General features: G+C 43.9%; 1 protein-coding gene and 1 pseudogene across 4 annotated transcripts in view; both read right to left on the bottom strand.

Moving 5' to 3' along the window:
* The window catches only part of CLYBL (citramalyl-CoA lyase), a 234720-nt gene that overhangs the window by 102074 nt on the left and 110559 nt on the right, over positions 1 to 22087 (bottom strand). The window lies entirely within an intron of this gene.
* LOC308604996 (CUE domain-containing protein 2-like) lies at positions 4802 to 6916 on the bottom strand (annotated as a pseudogene). The gene has a single exon. The product of its transcript is annotated as a CUE domain-containing protein 2-like (transcript).

Below are 22087 nucleotides of genomic sequence, written 5' to 3'. Positions count from 1 at the left end.
GATGCTGTACGTGTCCACCCACTGAATCAGTAGCCGTCATGGCAGGGCTTGGAAGTGGTGGTGGGGAGAGGGTGAACACCAAGAAGTCCTTGCTGAGCCTGTAGGTCAAACTAGATGCTTAGATCAAGTCCATAGTGAATAGAAGGAAGTCTGCTAATTTCCAGCTGCTTGAGGGTCCACACCTCAAGCTCCCAGGAGGCAGAGTGAGCAAGGACAGGGCATGTGGAATCAAGGAAGTCCCTGCCAGTAGCAGGGACTAAGCTCTTCAGATGCTGAGAGAAGCTTGTGGGGGGAAAGCATGAGTGATGAAACTGGGGAGTATGCTGCCTGGCTCCCACTCTTTAGGAACTTTCTCTTTGTCTTCTGCAGTGAGGGATATATTGGGTTAGCCAAGAAGTTAGTTCAGGTTTTTCGTAGGATGTTACGGAGAAACCCAAACAACCTTTTTGGCCAACCCAATAGCTCCAGGGCTAGAAAATGCTCTACCCTTTACCCAACTTAGTTTCTCAAGACCGGTGAGCCCTGAGGTAACAAAATAGTTGCATCAGAGGAGTTTTGCTGAAGCCAGTACCAGTGCCTCAGGTTCAGGTATTACACTGCTGCATCTTATCCATTTATGTATTTTCCAAAAAGTCACATTTCCCCTTAGGTGGAGCCAGTGTAACTTAAATTTACAGCTTTCACAAAAACCACATGATCATCTCAGTAGATGTAGAAAAAAGCATTTGACAAAATCTTTTACGATTAAAACAGTCAACAAACTAGATGTGAAGGGGAACCCCCAAATCCTGAGAAAGGACTAAATTGAAGGCAGTACAAACAGAATCCCAATTTAACAAATATCAATCCGTCTAGCCTCTCGTTGGCTGAGAACTCTCCAGTGCTCCAGCAAAGTGTCCAACCTCATGCTGTTTTGCTTTTGAAGTTCTAATGAATTCATATTCCAGGAAGAGCCCTGTTTATCAGACACTTTTACAAATGCCGACCCAACTCACGGTTGGCTTACTTAACAAACCTATTTTTATTTAGGTGAAATGTGTTTATATAGCAATTGGAGTTTTAAAAATAGCAATTGGGTTTTAATGTTAACTCATATTTAGTTCTTATTAGAAAATCTGACAGGCTTTTCAAAATACATTGGTGAGGGACTTCCATGGTGGCGCAGTGGTTAAGAATCCACCTGCCAATGCAGGGGACACGGGTTCGATCCCTGGTCCGGGAAGATGCCACATGCCACGGGGCAACTAAGCCTGTGCGCCACAACTACTGAGCCTGCGTTCTAGAGCCCGCGAGCCACAACTACTGAGCCCACGTGCCACAACTATTGAAGCCCACGCGCCTAGAGCCCGTGCTCCGCAACAAGAGAAGCCACCGCAGTGAGAAGCCCGCGCACCGCAACGAAGAGTAGCTCCTGCTCGCCACAACTAGAGAAAGCCCACGCGCAGCAACGAAGACCCAACGCGGCCAAAAATAAATAAAATTTTAATATATATATATACATTGGTAAGTTGGGGAAGGGGGGATTTTATGTCAGCACACACAGGTCAGGAACCAGGGCGTGTTGGCTAGATGCTGCTTTCGACCCCAGATCTGATTCTAGTTTTCACTAGGTAACAAGTGATCACTAGGGGGTCAGATCCTCGGGAAAAGCACAAAGATAAACGAAGTCCCTGCAATTCTCAGGCGGTGACCACTCAGCCCTTGTCAGGTGGCTGAGGCGCTGAGGGGCCAGAGTCCGTGCAGAGATGGGGAGAACGTGACCACACGGAGTGGGGAGCACAGGGGGCTTGGGGTATGGATCAGTCACTGCAGACCAAGTACTTCCCGTGTCCTGGGAACCACCATGTGGGGTCACACTGCCGCCTCCCTAGGAAGCAAGGGCTACAGAAACTTGGCATTAGGAGAACTTCTGTCATATTCAGTGAGAGAGGACCTAGCCCTGTTCTCAGGGGGCTGAAGTGGATTCTCCTCCGGGTCTCCCTCTCCTCCCATCTTAAGTAAGAGGTACCCTTTCCCAGGGCCTCACAGCACCAGGCACTGAGGACCTGCACCACCTCTGGTGAGGCAGCCAACAGGCACCAGCAGGGGCTGGAGTGAGACCTGCTCTCCTAAGCCTGAGGTCAGGTTCGCAGGCACCTGCATGGCCAATGCAGCACGCTCCAGCTCCCTCCCAGGCCCCTGTGGATCCCCCCGTGGGAGGATGCCTGGGTTTGCTTATCAGGATCCTGCTGCCTGGCCTGGCTCTTGTGGTGGTCAGCATCACACCGGCTGCTACAGCACTTGGGAGCATTCCCACTGCTTAAAAACTTCTGCTCCACAGCCGTAACCCCCAAGTAGCCAACATACAAGTAAGTCTGAGTTTGCCACACCCCCCGTGATTCAATGCTGGCCATGCCCTGTGGGGGCAGATGCTCAGCTGGGCTGGTTCCCCTGCCCTCAAGCTACCTGCCCAGATTCTACTCCTCTCCTCTGGCCCAGGCAGCTGAGGCTCCAGAGGGCCCCAGTGCAGGGTTCCACCCAAGTTACAACCAATGCAGATAGAGAAGAAGCTTGCCAGAGCCCAGGCAAACATCCAAATCCAGAGCTTGGGAAGGCAGGTGGAACTGAGGGTGGAGGCCTCAGCTGATCTCTCTTCACAAGCAGCAGAGCTCTCTGAAGCCAAGGCCAGGTGGTATATGCTGTACAAGGTCCAGGGACCCTAAATGAGGACTCCACATCTTAGCCTTGACGCTGATACTTGGCTCTGAGATGCTCTTGCCTCACCCATGGATGACCCTCAGCCAGCACCATACGCTGGAGGGCTCAGATAGAAACAGGGAAGGCCAAGGAACTTCCAAGTTGTTCCCCTTGTCACATTCATGCTATCATTCCATAAACAAAAATGTACTGACCCTGTAAGTTCTGGGCCTAATACTTTTTTTGAATTATCTAAATGGCTGTCCAGACTTAACCAAGTGCAGAAAAGAACTTTATTCAGGGGCTTCCCTGGTGGCGCAGTGGTTGAGAGTCTGCCTCCTGGTCCGGGAGGATCCCACATGCCGCGGAGCGGCTGGGCCCGTGAGCCATGGCCACTGAGCCTGCGCGTCCGGAGCCTGTGCTCCGCAACGGGAGAGGCAACAACAGTGAGAGGCCCGCGTACCACCAAAAAAAAAAAAAAAAAAAATAGAACTTGATTCAGGACTTTTCATAATGTCACTCTTAAATTCAAAACTGAGTTGAAAAGCAATTGTAACTACAATAATGATTTAGGTGGCACAATTAATTCTAAATCATTTTAGTACATAATACCATGATGATTAATTTTACGTGCCAACTTGACCAGGCCACAAGGTGCCAGATATTTGGTAAAACATTATTCTAGGTGTGTCTGTGAAGATATATCTGGATGAGATTAACATATGAGTCAGCAGACTGAGCAAAGCAGACTGCCTTCCCTAATGTGGGTGGGCCTCATCCAATCAGTGGAAGATACCAAGTAGGCCAATTCTCCCCTGAGTAAAAAAGGAACTCCTCCTGCCTGACAGCCTTCCAGATTTTCCTGCCTTGAGACTTGAACTGAAACATTGGTTCTTCCTGGTTCTCAAGCTTGCCAGCCTTTGGACTGGAACTTACACCAATAGCTCTCCTGGGTCCCCAGCTTCCTGACTGCAGCTCTTGGGACTTGTCGGCCTCCATAATCATGTGGGTCTTATTGTCCTTATACTACATCTCACATATATCTCTCTCACACACACACACAGACATACCCTACTGGTTCTGTTTCTCTGGAGAACCCTGATGAAGACAATGCCTATACATTACTCACTAGATAGTTAACACATGTCAGTGCCTAGATGCATGCTCTCCACACACCTCCGCACCGCATCTCCCCATCCTGACCCAACACGGGTGTATGCGTAGCTCTCAGCACCATGCTGCCCAGAACAAACAGTGACTGGACCCGAGAGCGGAATGAAGGAAAGGATGGACTCAGGGCTAGATGGGCGGTGGGCTGGCAAGCATTTAAGGAGAGAGGGCCACATATGTCCATTAGCCTCTGTCCTCAGAGGGCTAAAAGGGATAGTGGGCGTGATCATGGCTATGCTCTTCACAGACTTCCCCAGACTGTCTTCACAAAGGGTTGTACTAACTTATTTTGCCACCAGCGGGGCATGAGGGTGCCTAGCTGGCCATGTTCTCAGGCACAGCCCTTTGCACTCTTTACACCAGGGTTTTGGACATTCCAGGAAAAGAGGCATGATATAGTGAGTGAAGGTGGCCATGGAAAGGGGCTCGAGATCCGGAACGCTGGGTAAAGGTTTATAACGGCCTTATTTGAGCAATGATGAAACAGTCTATGGATCGTGTTAAACCTTCAAGATCAGTATTTCCCACCTTGAGCTGCTCTGTATTCTATCATTTTACACCTCTGCTGGTCAAATATTTTTTTTTACTGTGGTAAAATACACATAACATAAAATTTACCATTTTAACCATTTTTAAGCATATGGTTCAGTGGCATTAAATACATCCCCACTGTTGTGTAACCATCACCACCATCCATCTCCAGAACTTTTCATCAACCTGCCCATTCCCTCTCCCCCCAGGCCCTGGAAACCACTATTCTATTGTACTTTCTGTCCCTATGACTTTGAATGCCCTAGGTACCTCATGTAAGTGAGATCATACAGTATTTGTCCTTTTGTGACTGGCTTATTTCACTTAGCATCATGTCCACAAGGTTTATCCATGTTGTAGCTCGTGTGAGATTCTCCTTCCTTTTTAAGGTTGAATAATACTCCATTACACGTACGTACCACATTTTGTTTACCCATTCATCCACTGATGGATACGGATTATTTCCACCTTTTGACTACTGTGAATGATGCTGCTATGAACAAATATCTCTTCAAAACCCTGCTTTCAATTCTTTGGGGTATATCCCAGAAGTGGAACTGCTGGATCATATGGTTTTTTGAGGGAAAACCATACTTCTTTCTGTAGTGGCTGTATCACTTTACGTTTCCACTCAAACATTATTTTAAAATATTTTCTGCTGCATTCAAGTCCAGTTACCACTAAAGGGGTGTTTTTGAACCAAAAAAAAAAAAAAGAATCATCTTTTATGTGCCCTTGCCCTTTAGAAACTGCCTCCATAAATTCTAATAAATTTTGCTAAATTCCCATTTGTTTATAAACATAAAAAATAATAAGAAAACAAAAAAATCATTTTGAAATAATACATCAATAAATTGCTATTTAGGACACCACACAGAAATGATACGGCCCTTTTGTTTTGTTTGTCTTTCCTGGGGCTCTACCTCCACTGTGCCCATGGCAGCTCCAAGGGGAGGTCAGCACTGTGGAGCAAGGAAGCAGGGAAAGACGGGGGACAGGAGTTGGGGCGGGCTGTGTGTGCGGATGTAGGGTTCCTGCGTCCCTCTGGGATCTGAGCCTAGACGGCTCGGGCAGAGTATGACGAGTGCCTCAGTGGAAGCGGTACTTTCTGGCTGGCTTGAGGTTGACGTATGTGGCCTTCATTTCCCCAGCCTTAGGGTCCCGCACATCTTTGAATCGCTCCACTTTGGTGCTCACCACCTGGTTGTCCATGTACTGGGTCAGCTTCTTGGGAGCCTCCTCAGGAGCCACAGGCCGGTGAATCTTCTGATTCTCTGCGCTATCCACCATCATGTACTTCTGCAGGATGGAGGACTTCAGCTCATCCTTTTGGGGGCCTCTGAGGCGCCTGGGCAGGTCCTGGTTGGGGCCATCCCAGGCTGGAGGCCTCTCCTCCTTCCCCTCTACCAGCATCTGCACAGCTTCTTCCGAGTCCCCTCGAGCTCTGGCCAACACCCACTGGGCCTGCTCCACCGAAAAGGTAAGGAACACCTCCAGAAGTACGTCCACCTCCGGCAGCAGCTCCTCCTCAGCACCGGATGCCTCATCTTGGGTGTCCCTAGCAGCAGTCGGAGAAGACATCGTCTCTTCTTTGAACCGCTGCAGAGGCTCTGGGGAGACAGATACCTGACCCTGGACCTCAGAGTTCTGTGGTTGCAGGTTCTCTTTGTTCCTGGCACCACTCAACTGCCCTGAGAGCTTCTCCATCATTTCCCCTATTGTACCCCTTGGGATGTGGGCAAAGCCAGGAACATAGGCCTCCATATGGAAATTCTCCTCTGATGGGCCTGAGGGGCCCAGGTCCTCAAGGACCCCAAACACATAGAAGATGACCTCACCCAAGCCACTGAGGTCAGCCTCTGGGAGGTGCGTCTGAACAAAGGTAAGGGGGGGCTGCACTGACAACCCTCTCCGGCTCCATGCTCTCGCCCCTTCTGCTCCGTCGGGCGCTGCCGGCAACTCGTCCCGCGCGGTGCAGCTCTCATCCCACGGCCCCACCAATGAGCATACGGCCCTTTAAAAGGTCTTTTAAAGCAATTTTGACTCTAAGAGCCGACAAAGGTTGAAAATAAAAATTTTTCACAGAAGATTATGCACAAATCCTGATGCCCTAAGGACTCCTGTATTTGGGGCTGTATCTTCAATCCTCTGAGGGAGTTGGAGGAGTGTAACTGCACTCTGTCACTGCCTACTCTCCACGCTGGGAATAGAAATATTGGGGAAAATTGAGTTCTCTGTTGTAAGGCCCACGGTCTGACCTTGTATGACAATTCTGATGCTCATAGAAGAATCTGTGGGACTAGAATAAAGAGCCCATTCATCGATCCTTTCCTATACACCCCCCAAGTGACAGTAAAATTCACCTACGAATTCCAGCCGTGCTTATGACTATTGATAACTAGGTATTTACACCAGCATCGGTAATAATTGAGGCCTACGTATGTTCCCAGTTTGCTAAGTTCCCAACTGCCCAGAGAGATTCCTTCCCTATTTTGAAGAACTATGTTTCAGTTACTATGGCAACAGGGCAAGGAGAAGTGGGGAGCTTTCCATGAGCACAAGAGCAAAAGAACAGCTATTTTGTCCTCCCACTGGCAGAACAGGGCCATTCGTGAGATTAGCATGTGGTGCAAACACAAACAAGCATGCAGCCCGCTTCAGAAAAGCCAAGACATTTTCAGGGCAAACTCTCTCACAAAGCAATTATATCACACCTTAATCAAGTGCTCCATTTTGTACTGAAAGGAAGAGATACTCTTTTGTGTCCAAAGCAGACACACATAGGATAGCAGTTTGTGGTCCGCTGTGGATTCACTTCAAAGGAAGGAGTCAGGGCACAGGGTGGGGAAGACCCACGGGCTGTGGGCCGGCCTTTCGGCCATTGTGGGGTGCCATGGAGAAGGAGGGATGCTGGTGAGGGACTTCCCTCCTGGCCTATACTTGCCATGGAAACCCCAGGAAAAGAGGTGAGTGTCAAATAAGGGACAGATTTATCAGAAATAGAGAAAAAAGCAGAACCCTTATTTTTGCTCACTTTGGTAAAATTTGTGTAATTCTGTTTCAGTGCAGATCTCTTCCTCCTCAGACGATCAGAATACCAAAGGGCAAAAACAAGTGACCCAGTAATGGAACTCTTTTTTTCATACAGAATGAGAAAGCAAACAAACATCCATATCAAAATTACTCATTATCCTAAGTGAAATAAGCCAGACACACAAGGACTAATAATGTACGATTCCACTTCTGTGAGGTACCTAGAGTAGTCAATTCCTACAGACAGGAAGTATTATAGAATGGTGAGGGGGAAGGGGGAGGGGAGTTACCATTTAGTGGGTACAGAGTTTCAGTTCGGGAAGATGAAAAAGTTCTGGAAATGGATGGTGGTGATGATTGCACAACAGTGAGAATGTACTTAATGCCACTGAACAATAGCTTTAAATAGTTAAAATAGTAAAATGTATGTTATGTATATTTTACTACGGTGAAAAAAAAATTAAAGTTAATAATTCTCTTTCCCTTGTTATATCCATGCTATTGTTTCATAAACACAAATGTACTGATCAAATTCAGTACGGATCATGCATCCAATAAATACCGAGTCTACCAAGAGCTGGCCCTTAGGCCAAGGGTTGAGCAAACATGGACAAGAAGCCATGTGTCCAGCAGACCCTCGCTGGTCACTGAATCCACTTCTTTGGCCACAGAACTGTAGTTCTCCAGATAGGTGCATGAGTGGGGTAAGTCCCAAGAACGGAGAAAACCCTGTACAACTGGGTGACCATTAATGGGTCCTGAAGAAGAGCAAGTTTTCCATGAAAACAGAGATCCACGTTTGTATCTCGAATGGATTCGTCCTTATTAACTAATGTGGCCACAGCACCACTCTGCCCCGTGGCACTTGGGTGCTCGGTAGCACTTCTAAGGGCAACGCTGCCATTTTTCAGAAAGGCAAATGAAGAGGAGTTTGATACAAGCTAAGGCCGAGTCAGCCCAGCAGACGATAAGGAGGAAGACAAGGGCAGGGGTGAGGGTATTTGAGAGGAGGTAAGGGAGAGGAAGAGAATGAGGAAAAGAAAGGGGGGGAGGAGAAAGGATGGGTCCTGAAGGAAAGTAGGCGGATAAGAAAGTGGGAGGGAGGGAGGGAAGGAAGGCGGAGGTGAGGGCCAAGAGGGAGAGCGGGGGATGGGATGAGAGGAGAGGAGCTTTGTTTTGCTGCAAAGCTCCTTGATTCCGGCTGAAGAGGGGATGACAATAGAGCATGTGCCTGCTAGTGGGCATTCACCATAATCCCACTTTCTTGCCCTACTTTTGGTGAGAAGAGGAGGAGCAGAGGTTTTATCTGAATGGAAAACTGGAGGGATTTTATTCCCCACCCCCCACCCCCGGAGTGACACTGAGGTCAAGAGGGAAACCTGCACTCCTTCACTGAGCACGTTTAAGAACACAATGTGATTAGCATCTCTTCTGTTTCTGGGCTGCTTCAACCTGGGGCTCCCGGAAACACAAAGAAGTCTAAGGATGTTGTTTATCAATAGTTAACTGAGTTAATGTCGCTGAGAACTGCAGGAATGATGCTCAGGACCCTCTACCCAGAGTGATTCTTTTAAAATTAATTAATTAATTAATCAAGTTTTGGCTGCGTTGGTTCTTCGTTGCTGCGTGCAGGCTTTCTCTAGTTGCGGCGAGCGGGGGCTACTCTTCGTTGTGGTGCGCGGGCTTCTCATTGCGGTGGCTTCTCTTGTTGCGGAGCACAGGCTCTAGGCGTGCTGGCTTCCATAGTTGTGGCACACGAGCTAAGTAGTTGTGACTCGCGGGCTCTAGAGTGCAGGCTCAGGAGTTGTGGCGCACGGGCTTAGTTGCTCCGCGGCATGTGGGATCTTCCCAGACCAGGGCTCAAACCCATGTCCCCTGCATTGCCAGGCGGATTCTTTATTTTATATTTATTTATTTTATTTTTGGCTGTGTTGGGTCTTCGCCGCTGGGTGCAGGCTCTCTCTAGTTGTGCGAGCAGGGGCCACCCCTCGTTGCGGTGTGCGGGCTTCTCGTTGTGGTGGCCCCTCTTGTTGCAGAGCACGGGCTCTAGGTGCGTGGGCTCAGTAGTTGTGGCTCGCGGGCTCTAGAGTGCAGGCTCAGGAGTTGTGGCGCACGGGCTTAGCTGCTCCGCGGCATGTGGGATCTTCCCGGACCAGGGATTAAACCCGTGTCCCCTGCACTGGCAAGCGGCATCTTAATCACTGTGCCACAAGGGCAGTCCCCATAGCACTCTGATAGATGCATGTCCCAGTGTTGGGAATGATGAGAGAAAGCACCTGTCAAGTGCAGAACGTGGGAGCTTTTGGTAAATTGTAATTAAAACCTAAAGGACGTGCCAGTTGACTTCTCTTAGCCTCTGTAGAGACGATTTGGGGTTTTGGATGGTGAAATTCTGAGTGCAAGGAACCAAGAGCTTACTTGTTCCACTCCTGGCCATAACTGAGCACCCAGAGCAGAGCCTTATGTCTGGATTGTTCACTGCTGGCATTCCTGCCTAAGAAGATCTGATTCTAAAACGAGTTGCATAAAAGACAATATTTAGTAGTTAATGTATTAAAACAGCCAATGGAGAGTATAGGAAATATTATCACCACAGGCCCACCAGAAAATTTCACACAAAAAAAGGCCATTCACAAAAGTTCTCCATTTAGAGATTCCATCAGTACTCGGTTATCTTAGCTCAAAGAATAATACATTTAAAGCTGAGATAACTAATTCCTGGCTTGGCAGAACCTAGAGGTAACTGAGCAAATGTGAACTAGAAAGATCAATTTCTCAACTTTTTTTTAAAGGTCACGAAAGAAGACTGTCAACCTGACAGATGTAACCATGGATTCTTTTACAGAGTCCTTCAAAAGCTCAAAGGCTGCTAAATGTGTCAAATTATGCATCTCCCCCATGACCGGGGGTTCTTTGATATGAAAGTAATCATGGGAGAGATTTTTTTCCTCCAGAAAAATGGATCTGCAATTTTGAGAAAACAGTTCTCTCCGCATCTTATTTATTGAATTTTTTTGGTAGCTGTCGTGAAAATCATCTAGGTTAACGGGATCTTCGTTTTCTCCCTAGATTCTCTCAAAAATTCCTTTCAAGTGTCAATCGCAATGAAATGAGGCCAAAATGTTACACAGCTTAGAATTTTGATATTTTGTTAGCTATAGTCCTTTGATTACCCTGATATGTAGATCTGGGGAAATTTTAATACTGATCTCTCTCTAGCGCTGAATAATTTTTAGAAAAAACACAGTCTAATTGCCAGACCCATACCACACACACGAAAGCTGTGAATACAAGCTGTGATCACGAATCACGTGTATGTGGCTTTGACTGTGTGGGACCCACAATAAGACTAAGATTGTTTTTTCCTTCTTAATTATTCAGAGTTAAGTGTGATGAAAATTAAAACTAAACATATGGATGTGATCATGAAGGCTTTCTCTAACATAGTTTTTTTTTTAAAGTTAATGTGATACAGGCACTAACTCCTTTAAATATTTAAGGCAAGACTTCCTAGAACTTCTAATTTTAGGGGAGCTTAAGATTTTTTTCTTATTCAATGCCACACTTAGCAATGCACCAGCCAAAGTGCAAAACAGCCTCTTTTTCCTTTATATTTAGTTCTAAAAAAACCCACTCTTATTGAATTTGTATTGTTACTTAGTTTTCTGTGCAATGAACTGGTCAGACTCAGAGAGTAACACTTTTATTGTAAATACACAGGGAATAAAATGAAAAATTAAGAGGGGAATCCTTTCCACAAGCTGTATGTCCATGACAATCTATGTTATGGTTTATTTTTGACTTGATTCAGGGTTTTCTATGATAATGGAAAGAGAGATGGAATAGGTTATCCAGAGGACACGATAACCAGACAATTTTTTGCATGTGTCTTTGTAATGTATTAACTAATTTAAAAAGCTAATTTAATCTTATTTCTATCTGGAGTAACAACGATATTTGTCTTCCTTTGGTATGTGCAACTGATATGCTAAGAAATAGGTGGCTCGGAAGTCTGCTGGGTGACAAGGACAGACCACCTGAGACTGAAAAGTTGTTGTAGGTTATCATGGTACCGTATGGACAATCTCCAAATGGTCCTTCCTCTGACTCTGGTTTCAGAAATGCAAACCGGGGACAGAGGAACTCTGAGCTACAAGTTAGGAGGCCTGAAACATCCATCCGTAGATAGATGACGCTGGACTTCAGCTTCTGCCTGCTTGGCACATGTCCCTGGCACCCTGGTTCCATGCTTCCTTCTCACATGTCCTTTCTCTCCATTCCCACTTGCGCCTCCCAAATCTCTCACTAACTCCACATTCAGCTGAGCTCACATTTCTTTGCTAACCCCAAACTCCTAGATGCACTTCCAGGGGGAATTCAACTGCCATCCATCACTCTAAATTGGTCCTTACCCTGACAGTCACTTCTGTCTTCCTCCTGGTTCTGCTCACTTAGCTAAGGTTAGGCTGGAGGGCTTAGCAGAAATGCTGACTGTCCATATTGGCCAACCAGCTCCCAGTTAGTTTATGTTTGACTAAGTTACCTTTGCCAGGTCTCTGTGACTATAGTACAAGTGCTGAATACAAGAGCATTTGGTTCAAAAACCAAATAATAGAGCAAACTTTGTAGTAGTTCTCCATGGCATCCAGCATTTTAAAGAAAACAGAGCAAAGGAGCAAAACCTAAGAACTCAGTTTATCTCATTCCCAGCAAGATCAGTAGACTGCAATAACAGCCCAAAGGCAGGAAAAAACCATAGGATATTAAATTACAAAATATCAACATTTACATAGTAATTCCCACTAATTAAGAAAGATATAAGTTGTTTGTTATAAACATCACCAGGTCTTGAGCAAACACCAAGAGCTCACCACAGAGCCAAACCAAGCATTTGTCTAATCAGCGCCACTTTCCAAAGCGTTTTATTGGTACAGCTGCAGAGCGCACATTTTATCACACATGCTAATAATCCCAGTTATGGTGCCTACATTTTAATCATTTGTTCTGGGCTTGTTTCTCAAACAATTAGCACTAATGAATGGTCAGAATACCTCGGATCATATATGTCTAATTGCAGTCAAGAGAGGTTCTCGTCTGCATGTACATTTCAATTTACCTCTGGGGATAATGTTTGTTAATTGTATTTCTTTATATGCAAGCTAAGAAAAAGGCAGCTCAGGCAAAAAGGGACTAAGTGTTCTCCTCTTTCCCTTTGTTCCCACAAGAAGCTAAAGTCACTTCAAGAGGCACTTAATCCCATCATCCGCGGTTACAATTGCCTTGCAACATCAATCAAAAAGAATCTGAAGTAAAATGACGCAGCTATATTGTGTAATTAAAAGCAATTCAGGTAGTTATTGCTTGGGGCCCTTTATGGGTCCAAACACTTAAAATGGCCCTGCAGGGATCCTAAACACTGTAGTGTTTTAAATTTGGTCAGTAATAATATCTGGAGGCAAGGAAAGAATATGCAAAAAAACAAAAACAAAAAAAAAACCCCAAAAGACCTCAAACAACAAAAAAAGCCCACTAGCCTCTCCTAGTGTGAATTGTAAAGCAAAAGACCAGGGAGAGCAAGAGCCTGAAGTGAAAAAACCCATGACTCGCAACTACAAAGTGAAATAAACGTAGAAAAAAAAGGAAGGAGAAAAAGAAAACAATTGATGTTTTCCAAATTCAACAGTCCCTGTCCCAATCCAACTTTTGCACTTGAGAAAAAAGAGTGTCAAAATGTTGGCTGGGTCTCTTCAACCTGAAATGAAACAGCCTTGTACGACCTGTATTATAAAAAATAGAGGCTGTGTGAAAATCCAAACTTATTAAGAAAATAAATTTATGGTATGTTTAATGCCACAGTTACTTATAAAGGCAAGATGTGAAAAGTACTTTTTAAAAGTTTGGCACAGATTTTTTTTAAGTGATTTACTTAAATCATTTTTAAAAACTAAATGCTTTGGCTTTTAAGGCTTCATATATGGCTTTTTAAGCCAACAAGAGTGTAGCACAGTATTTTCTGTTGTGTGCCTTTAACAAAGAGCCATCATTGACAGGAGGCTGGGAAAATGTATAACTCTCTGGTTTTGATTCTTGGCTAAAATATTTTTAAGTAAAAACACAACTCCTCAACAGATGTCAGACTAGATGTTAAAATAACAATGTATGTTTAAGTTTTATCATCAATTCCCCTTTTATAATAAAAATGGGAAAGAAGGCTTCCTGTTGATTTACGAAAGGATTTCAGGGAAAAATGCTAAGCGTGTGCCAAAGTGAGCTATTGGATATTAAGGAACTTTTTATGAAAGACACCAGTTTACTGCCAGGATAAGGTGCATTCTGGAAGCAGATGACTAGTGAAAATACTCCATATCACTAGAATACACAGCACTTTGCAGCAGCCTCTATAAATACTTTCTAAAATACAGCTTAGTGGCAAATGTTCATTGTGGCCTGAAAAGTATTATGTGTGGGCATGTGAGGGTCCTAAGATTTAACATTCAAACCACAAAATGACTGTCAGGTGAGATAGCCAACAACAGTTCATTTAAACACAGAATTGACCTCATTTTCCACACAAATATTCTAGTAATTTAAGTGAGTGCAAAAGCCTACAGCTGAAAAATGCAAAAGTACTCCCTCAAAGGTTAACCTTATACGAACTACTGATGCAAAATGGAAGAATGGAACCAATCGTATTTCATTCTTTAACAGAACCAAACTTAAAAAAAAATCTGTCATTAAAAACAAAATCTGCTGACCATGCTTCTTCCATTATATTGATCATAGTGTTAGGGACACTATATATGCTCAAGCAGTTTTGTGTCGTAAGTACTTCCTATAAACTTAAACCTACTTATTATTATTCAGCGTCCAGTCTTCAAGCATCCGTTCAAAATCATTACCTTCAATGGGTGGGGAGTGGGGTCTGACATCCCCCCACTGCAGAATTCTTCTCACCCTTACCTTCTAGCTGCCCTTGTGAGGCGTCACACTCCGTGGGACTAAGAAGAGCAAGTGGGTGACAAAAGTGTCCTGGGATTACTTGAGCTTGATTCCCTGTCTCTCCACCACCACCACCACCAAAGTGCCCAGATAATTTACTTCATAATCAGGTACCGGTGCTTCTTTGACACGACTGTGCTGCCCTACCTGAAGGCCAGGCACCAAGCTGAAAAAAACCCTCTATTCTGGATCCACCAAAGTATCTGTTCATGTCCTACAGTTTTTATTTCACTAGCCTTTGGATTTAGATAGGCAGGTACTTATTCTTAGGGAAAGGAAGTGTAAACTTTTAACAAGGGACATTTTAGGAACACCCCAAACTGCACTAAGTAAGAAGGAGAAAAACAGATCAATGATAATGAATTGCAGGCAAAAGTCTGTACTGCGATCTGTCTCCTGTAACAATTCCCAGACAGGTGCTTATCAATATCATATTTCTTTCCTCCCACACCCCAGGTCTCCTCACTGCTCCCCTGTCCCTGATGCTCCCCTGGAATTCCCTGTGGATGGTGCCCACCACAAGCTGCCAGGAGCAGCCCTACAACCATCCCCTTCAATTCCTGCCATTGATCCAGCTGTGTGCATGCTGGCTAAATGCTGCCAGGTCAAGCTGGAGAACAGGACTTGAAAATTCAGTGCTAATTACTCTGATTACAATCTGTGTCTCAAGCAGCCAGAGCCTCCGGGAAGTTGTCTACATGCGACCTGTCTCTGAATCAAAAATCTCAGTTTGAGAGATGTAGAATCTATACCTGAGGACTTTCCAGCTCGTTAAGTTATAATATGGGCATCAAGTCGTTCATGATACCTTCTCCTGAAGCATATGACTAAGGCAAGCCCAGAACGTGGAATGTACAAGACAGACGCAGAGGGGAAAGGATCAAACAGATCCCACGTAGCCACAAAAATTGCAAACACCAGCCCTGCAACATGATGCTCAGATGGCGATTTTCCTGAGATGACTTGAGACCCTTTGAACTCAATGAAGGAGTGAGTAGGGGCTTAAGGGAACACGCTCACAGGCGTCCTCGGTCCGCCAAGAGCCAGAGCCAGCTTGTCATGAGAACCTTGAACTTCTCAGGATCCATGCCAGTTGTGTATTTACCACTGAGCTCCCAAAGGCAGATGTACTAGAGTCAGAGAAAGTGATTTCATGAATATATTTATATGACATAAAGAACCCAAAAAACGTTGATGCGAGAGAATGCTAAGATACCAGTTTATTTTCCTGGGCTCACCAGCGTTTCTTTACATAAATTTGAATCATTTGGAAATAGGCTGCGGAGCAAGGCAGCTAGTTTTGCCCTGGAGTACGTGGCTTATTTTCCTTTCTTCACAGACTATGTGCAGATATGCTTGTCCCTGACCAAGTTTGTATAAATAGAGTTCTTCCCAGGGCATGAATATTAGAACAGAATTAATTGCTCTGAATCATCATGCAGAATTCTGAAGGGATTTCTATTCTCACAGTGACATCACAATGCTAGGTTTCCAGATGCTGCCAAAGAGTTGAGTGTGATTTCGCCTCTAACCCATCATGGGGGCCCTTCTGCAGCTGGCGGGCACCATACAGGCTTTCTGATATGTGCCCAAAGCAAGGATTCTGAGGAAGAGAGGCTTTTCAGGGGACACTTTGGTGCTAAGTGGAGTCCCAAGACAGTAGGCAAAACCTGAACTGTCATTTTGAGCCTGGCCTGAACTGGCCAACACACGTCAAACACCACAGGGCCTTTATGAAATATTTTTCTTTCCTCCCCTCATTTCCTTCTTTCAAGTACTTAGTTCACAAGGTGTGTCTGTTATGTGTGTTTATTTGAAAACGAAACCGCTTTTAAAGGGCTCAGTTGTTTTACAACAAGAACCCTGAAAATAGAAGATAAAAATTTCAGTATGAACCCATTCTACAGAATACCATTATTTGATGACTTATTTAAATTATTTGCTGATTACTCAATCTAAACACAATTTTAAAAATAGAAGGGGCTTCCCTGGTGGCGCAATAGTTGAGAATCTGCCTGCTAATGCAGGGGACAGGGGTTCAAGCCCTGGTCTGGGAAGATCCCACATGCCACGGAGCAACTAGGCCTGTGAGCCACAACTACTGAGCCTGCGCGTCTGGAGCCTGTGCTCCACAACAAGAGAGGCCGCAATAGTGAGAGGCCCGCGCACTGCGATGAAGAGTGGCCCCCACCTGCCACAACTAGAGAAAGCCCTCGCACAGAAACAAAGACCCAACACAGCCAAAAATTAAAAAAAAAAAAAAAAAAAAGTAACAAATGTTCAAGTACAATTGGTGTCTTAAGAAAAAAAAATAGAAGTGATTGTATGTTTTTAAATTTTGGTAACTTCAAATGGTAATTTTTCTCTTTTTAAGAATTAAATGAAATCACAGTGTTAGCTTACCAAAACAAACAATTCCTGTATTTAAATAAAACGTACTGAGCTCCATGTCAGGTGCTCCTGCCACTCAAAGTGAAGAATCTTGTAAGTCAAAACTTTTGGGTACCTTAAGTTTTCATTTTTTTGTTTTTTCTGTGTACAACGAGAGAGCCAGTAAATCTCCTTAGTCTGTTTCTGAATATGGGTCTATGGGTCTGAATCTCTGGGTCTGTTTAGTTGGCAATAAGAACTTGGCCCTTTGCTTAATTTCCAAAATACACAACAGCTCATACAGCTCAGTATCAAAAAAACCAAGCAACCCAATTGAAAAATGGGCAGAAGACCTAAATAGACATTTCTCCAAAGAAGAAATACAGATGGCCAACAGGCACATGAAAAGATGCTCAACACCCCTAATTATTAGAGAAATGCAAATCAAAACTACAATGAGGTATCATCTCACACAGGTCAGAATGGCCATCACCAAAAAGTCTACAGATAATAAACGCTGGAGAGGGTATGGAGAAAGGGAACCCTCCTACACTGTTGGTGGGAATGTAAATTGGTGCAACTACTATGGAAAACAGCATGCAGATTCCTTAAAAAACTAAAAATAGAGTTACCATATGATCCAGCAATCTCACTCCTGGGTATATATCTGGAGAAAACTCTAATTCAAAAAGATACATGCACCCCAATGTTCACTGCCACACTATTTACAATAGCTAAGACATGGAAGCAACCTAAATGTCCATCAACAGATGAACGGATAAAGAAGATGTGGTACATATATAAAATGGAATATTCGCCATAAAAAAGAACGACATAATGCCCTTTGCAGCAACATCGATGGACCTAGAGATTACCATGCTAAGTAAAGTAAGTCAGAGACAAATATCATGATATCACTTATATATGGAATCTAAAAAAAAATGATACAAATGAACTTATTGACAAAACAGAAACAGACTCACAGACATAGAAAACAAATTTATGATTACCAAAGGGGAAGGCAGGAGGGGAGGGATAAATGAGGAGTATAGGATTAATAGATACACACCACTATACATAAAATAAACAACAAGGATTTATTTTATAGCACATGGAACTATATTCAGTATCTTGTAATAAACTAAAATGGAAAAGAATCTGAAACAGAATACACACACACACACTGAATCACGTTGCAGTACAACAGAAACTAACACTACATTGTAAGTCAACCATACTTCAATAAAAAATAAAAAAGAACTCGGCCCTTTGGCTTGTGGACACTAATACAAGTTGATTAGCATCCAGCAAGGCCTGGAGTGGGTCACACTCATGGGCGTGGACCACCTTGCTTACCATCTTCCTTCCTGGTTAATTGTAGGGACCATCCAAGTCACCCTCACTGGGTTTCTCAATGGCCAAGAAACCCTTGCATTTGTTCCTCTTCTCAGACAAATTCTTCTAACAACCATCTGCCCTACACCATACCACAGGCATAATCTGTCCCTTGCAAGCTGAAAAATAGCTTACTCTACAAGCCCACTAAATAGAAAATGCACCAAAAATAGGCTGTGATCAATACAAATAAGTACAAGGAAGACTGCTCCAGAAATAATTTCAATTTTATACAATTGATTTGTTCTTTCAAGGAGCCCTTAATTTACTCAATCCCTGATTGAGTTGTTACATGAATCAGGAAGGATTAACTATGAAGATAAAGGCAGATATTTCAATCAGGGAATACCCGCGATGGTCTAATTAAAGAATTTTTGCATCTCACTTACAGAACGTTGCTGCTTAAGTATGGCACGGCATTTATTTAAAATGTCCCAGAGGCAATTAAGCCCTTGATTAACAGTAACATTTTCTCCCTTAACTTCGTTCTCAATTACCATGAAGCTCATTTCTCATTGCCTGGAACTTCCAGCATGTGGTACTCATGGCTTTAACTTGCATGTGATTCCACATAAGCCACCTAAAAAGGTTAGAAGGAATTGAGGTACACAGGAACTAGCCTCTTCTAAAAGTTGGAAGTCTTACTTGTTTTGCAGTTTCCTCACTCATCTCCTTCAGCTTGCAGCCTAGCCACATCCATGTATGTGTGACGACTCCACTCCAAGTTATGGGAGGAACAAGGGGATGTGGTGACCAGGACACAATTCCTAACTCTGAGAGTTCAGTTTTTCTTGAACTCAGAGCAGACCTGGATCTGGTGACACCTTAAGCGTGTCACTTAACCTCTCAGTCTCAGATTCAGATTCTGAGTTGGATGTAATAATAGGATTGTTGTGAGAAGTCTAATGAAATGATGCACGTGACACACCTGATAAAGTGCTTTGCACACAGAAAGTCCAATCAATAATAGCTCCTACTATTAAGGATAGTCTTCCCTGACCTCTGTGAGCTAGTCAGGTGGGTCTGGAACAGAGGGTCGCCTAGGATTCACACACCCACACACAGACAGATAGTGGGAGGCACTCTGTCACACCCGGGAAACACACCTACCAAGGGGACTGGGGAGCCCACTTCCATGCTAAGGGTCGGCACCACAGAAAATAAAGAAGTCAGACTTATGTCTCCTCTCTGATGCCCCCTAAGTCTTCACAACTTAATAGCTGGATAAGTGATCTACACATTTTGACTTATCTGTGAATTTGTCATCAGCTCTACAAGAGTGTTTCACGATTATCTATGTACATTAATCTACGTCTGAAAAGAGAGAAGAATCAAAAGGGTTTTGCCATTCATTTTATTTTAACGCTAGACATATTTTTATTCAGTATTTCACTGATTCAACAAATAGATATTGGACATGTAAGCCAGGCAGGGATATCCAAATGGGGAGGAGAGAATCAGCCTTGGGGGAAGTCGAGGTCTAGCTGGGGAGACTGGGGTCTCTAAGGCAAGAGGGCAAATTCTAACTCTAGTTGGAAAACAGGGGGAGGGGCGATTCTGAGAAGGCTTCTCAGAGGTGGTGACAACAGATGGGGCCTTGGAAGGAGGAGGACAAACTCCAGAGGCAAAAAGTGCATTGTGGACGCAGTATAATGAGAAAGATTGAGACCATCTCCTCAAGTATCACCAGTGATTTTCTTTCTTTGCAAATGCCATGCCTACCTCTAATTCGTATCTGTTGCCCTCCTGCATGTGGGGGATTTCCAGGTATAAACACCAGCTATTTGAAATACCAAGACAATGTCCTTTTTCCAGTGCTGTACTCTGTCACAGATGGTGACCAAAACAGTGACACTCAATATCCTAAAATTTTCTGACCTAAAAAAAACTGCCAGACTTCCCTGGTGGTGCAGTGGTTAAGAATCCACCTGCCAATGCAGGGGACACGGGTTTGATCCCTGGTCCGGGAAGATCCCAAATGCCGCGGAGCAACTAAGCCCATGCGCCACAACTACTGAGCCTGCACTCTAGAGCCTGCGAGCCACAACTACTGAGCCCACGTGCCACAACTACTGAAGCCCACACACCTAGAGCCTGTGCTCCGCAACAAGAGAAGCCACCACAATGAGAAGCCCGCACACCGCAACGAAGAGTAGCCCCCGCTCGCCGCAACTAGAGAAAGCCCGCGTGCCGCAACGAAGACCCAACGCAGCCAAAAATAAATAAATTTTAAAAATAAATTTATATTTAAAAAACTCCCTTTTTTACTCTTCAGTAACATTTATTTATGCTTTTAAAATCATCTTTGAAATATATAGGACTTAAGTAATAATTCTTCTTAAGTAGATAGGGTGTTCCTTTAAAATCAGAATCATGCTGAAAGGAGGTACAACCAGATTATATTTTGCATTATCTGAAGCTTATGAGAGCATTATTTAGGGACTTCCAGTATACAAGGGATAGTGTGTCTGTCCACAGATACAAAATTTTAAAATGAAAGGCACCAGGACTCATACACACTAAGGCAAACAAACTTAAGTTCTCAATGGTAGTTTTTGTTCTTTTTTTTTTCTTTTTAACATCTGTTGAGTCCTTTACTTGCATTATCTCACTTAATCCTTCCCAAAATCCTACAAAATAAGTACTATTATTGCCATCTATTTTACATCGGGCAACACAGGTTTATTTTATTCTCTAACCTTAAATTTTCAAACAGGCAGCCGCTGACACTATTATGCCACATTTCACAACAGATACCAGTTTTTTCAGGGCACTGCACAAGCCAAAGAATATTAACTCCATCCATACTGGCTTCACGCTTAAAAAAGAAAATTGAAATAGAGATTTAGGCAAATAATGACATTGTAAAGATGCCTTTTTTTCTCTTCAAAATTTTCTTTACGTGACAGTTTAGAACAGGACTCAGCAAGCTTTACCTGAAAGGGCCAGATAGTAAATTATTTCAGACTTGTGAGCTGAGAGACAAAGTCAAGGATATTATACAGGGACTTGTGTAACAAGAGGGAACACAAATTTCCACATACTTGGTAATGACAAAATTCAAAATTAAATTGCGTACAATTTTTTTGTAATACAGCTCTACTCACGAGAAGAATAGCACTCTTTTTGGGGGGATAGCATCTTGCTTATTAATTGGAGTTCAAAGGTAATGTTCCCTATTCTCAATTCATTCATCTGGAAAAACCATTCTTAGTTCGAGAGCTGCACAAAAATAGGTGTCAGGCAGAATTTGGCCCTGGGACCCTGGTTTAGAATATTTCTCTAAGGCTTGAGCCACAGACAACTTCACTTACCCTGGAGACCCAGATTTTCACAGACACAGGGCCCAAGTCACAGAGAAGTGCTCATCTTTGAATCCCAGGCCAGTGTACTAGTCGTGATTACTACTCAGAGACATCAACAAGTAGAAAGCTTCCAGGGCTCCTGGCCCCTTGCCTGTGGGATTCTCATTGTTTTGTGTCACTTGTTAACTTGGGAGGTTTGAAGTTGCTGCCACACCTACTAGTTTGTGCTGAACGAAAGAAAAGTCAGTTTGGTGTAAATCATGAAAAGCAACTACATATTCTCCTCTGTTTGTGGCATTTAAAAAAAAAATCTCAGTTTCTCTTATTTCCCTTATCCTGACACCAATAAATTTCTTTTTTGGCAAAGTTTTAACAGATCAGTTTTGTGTTCCTAAGTATATCCAGCATTTCACCCTCCTTTTAAATACAAACCCCAGAAACTTAGTCTTCTGTGGGCTCCCTGCTCTTTGTGCGACCACAGGGTAGGGGTAGGGGAGGAGAGGGGAAAGAGGTGAGGAAGGAAGATACTGGCTCACAAAAGTCCAGAGAGTATTTGACTAAAAAAATAGAGAGCAGGGTGGAAGAAATGAATCAGAAATCCCACAAAC

Source organism: Mesoplodon bidens, assembly GCF_964165515.1.
Source record: "Mesoplodon bidens genome assembly, chromosome: 17".
Classification (NCBI taxonomy): Eukaryota; Metazoa; Chordata; class Mammalia; order Artiodactyla; family Ziphiidae; genus Mesoplodon; species Mesoplodon bidens.
This window is presented reverse-complemented; position numbering and strand designations above follow the sequence as displayed.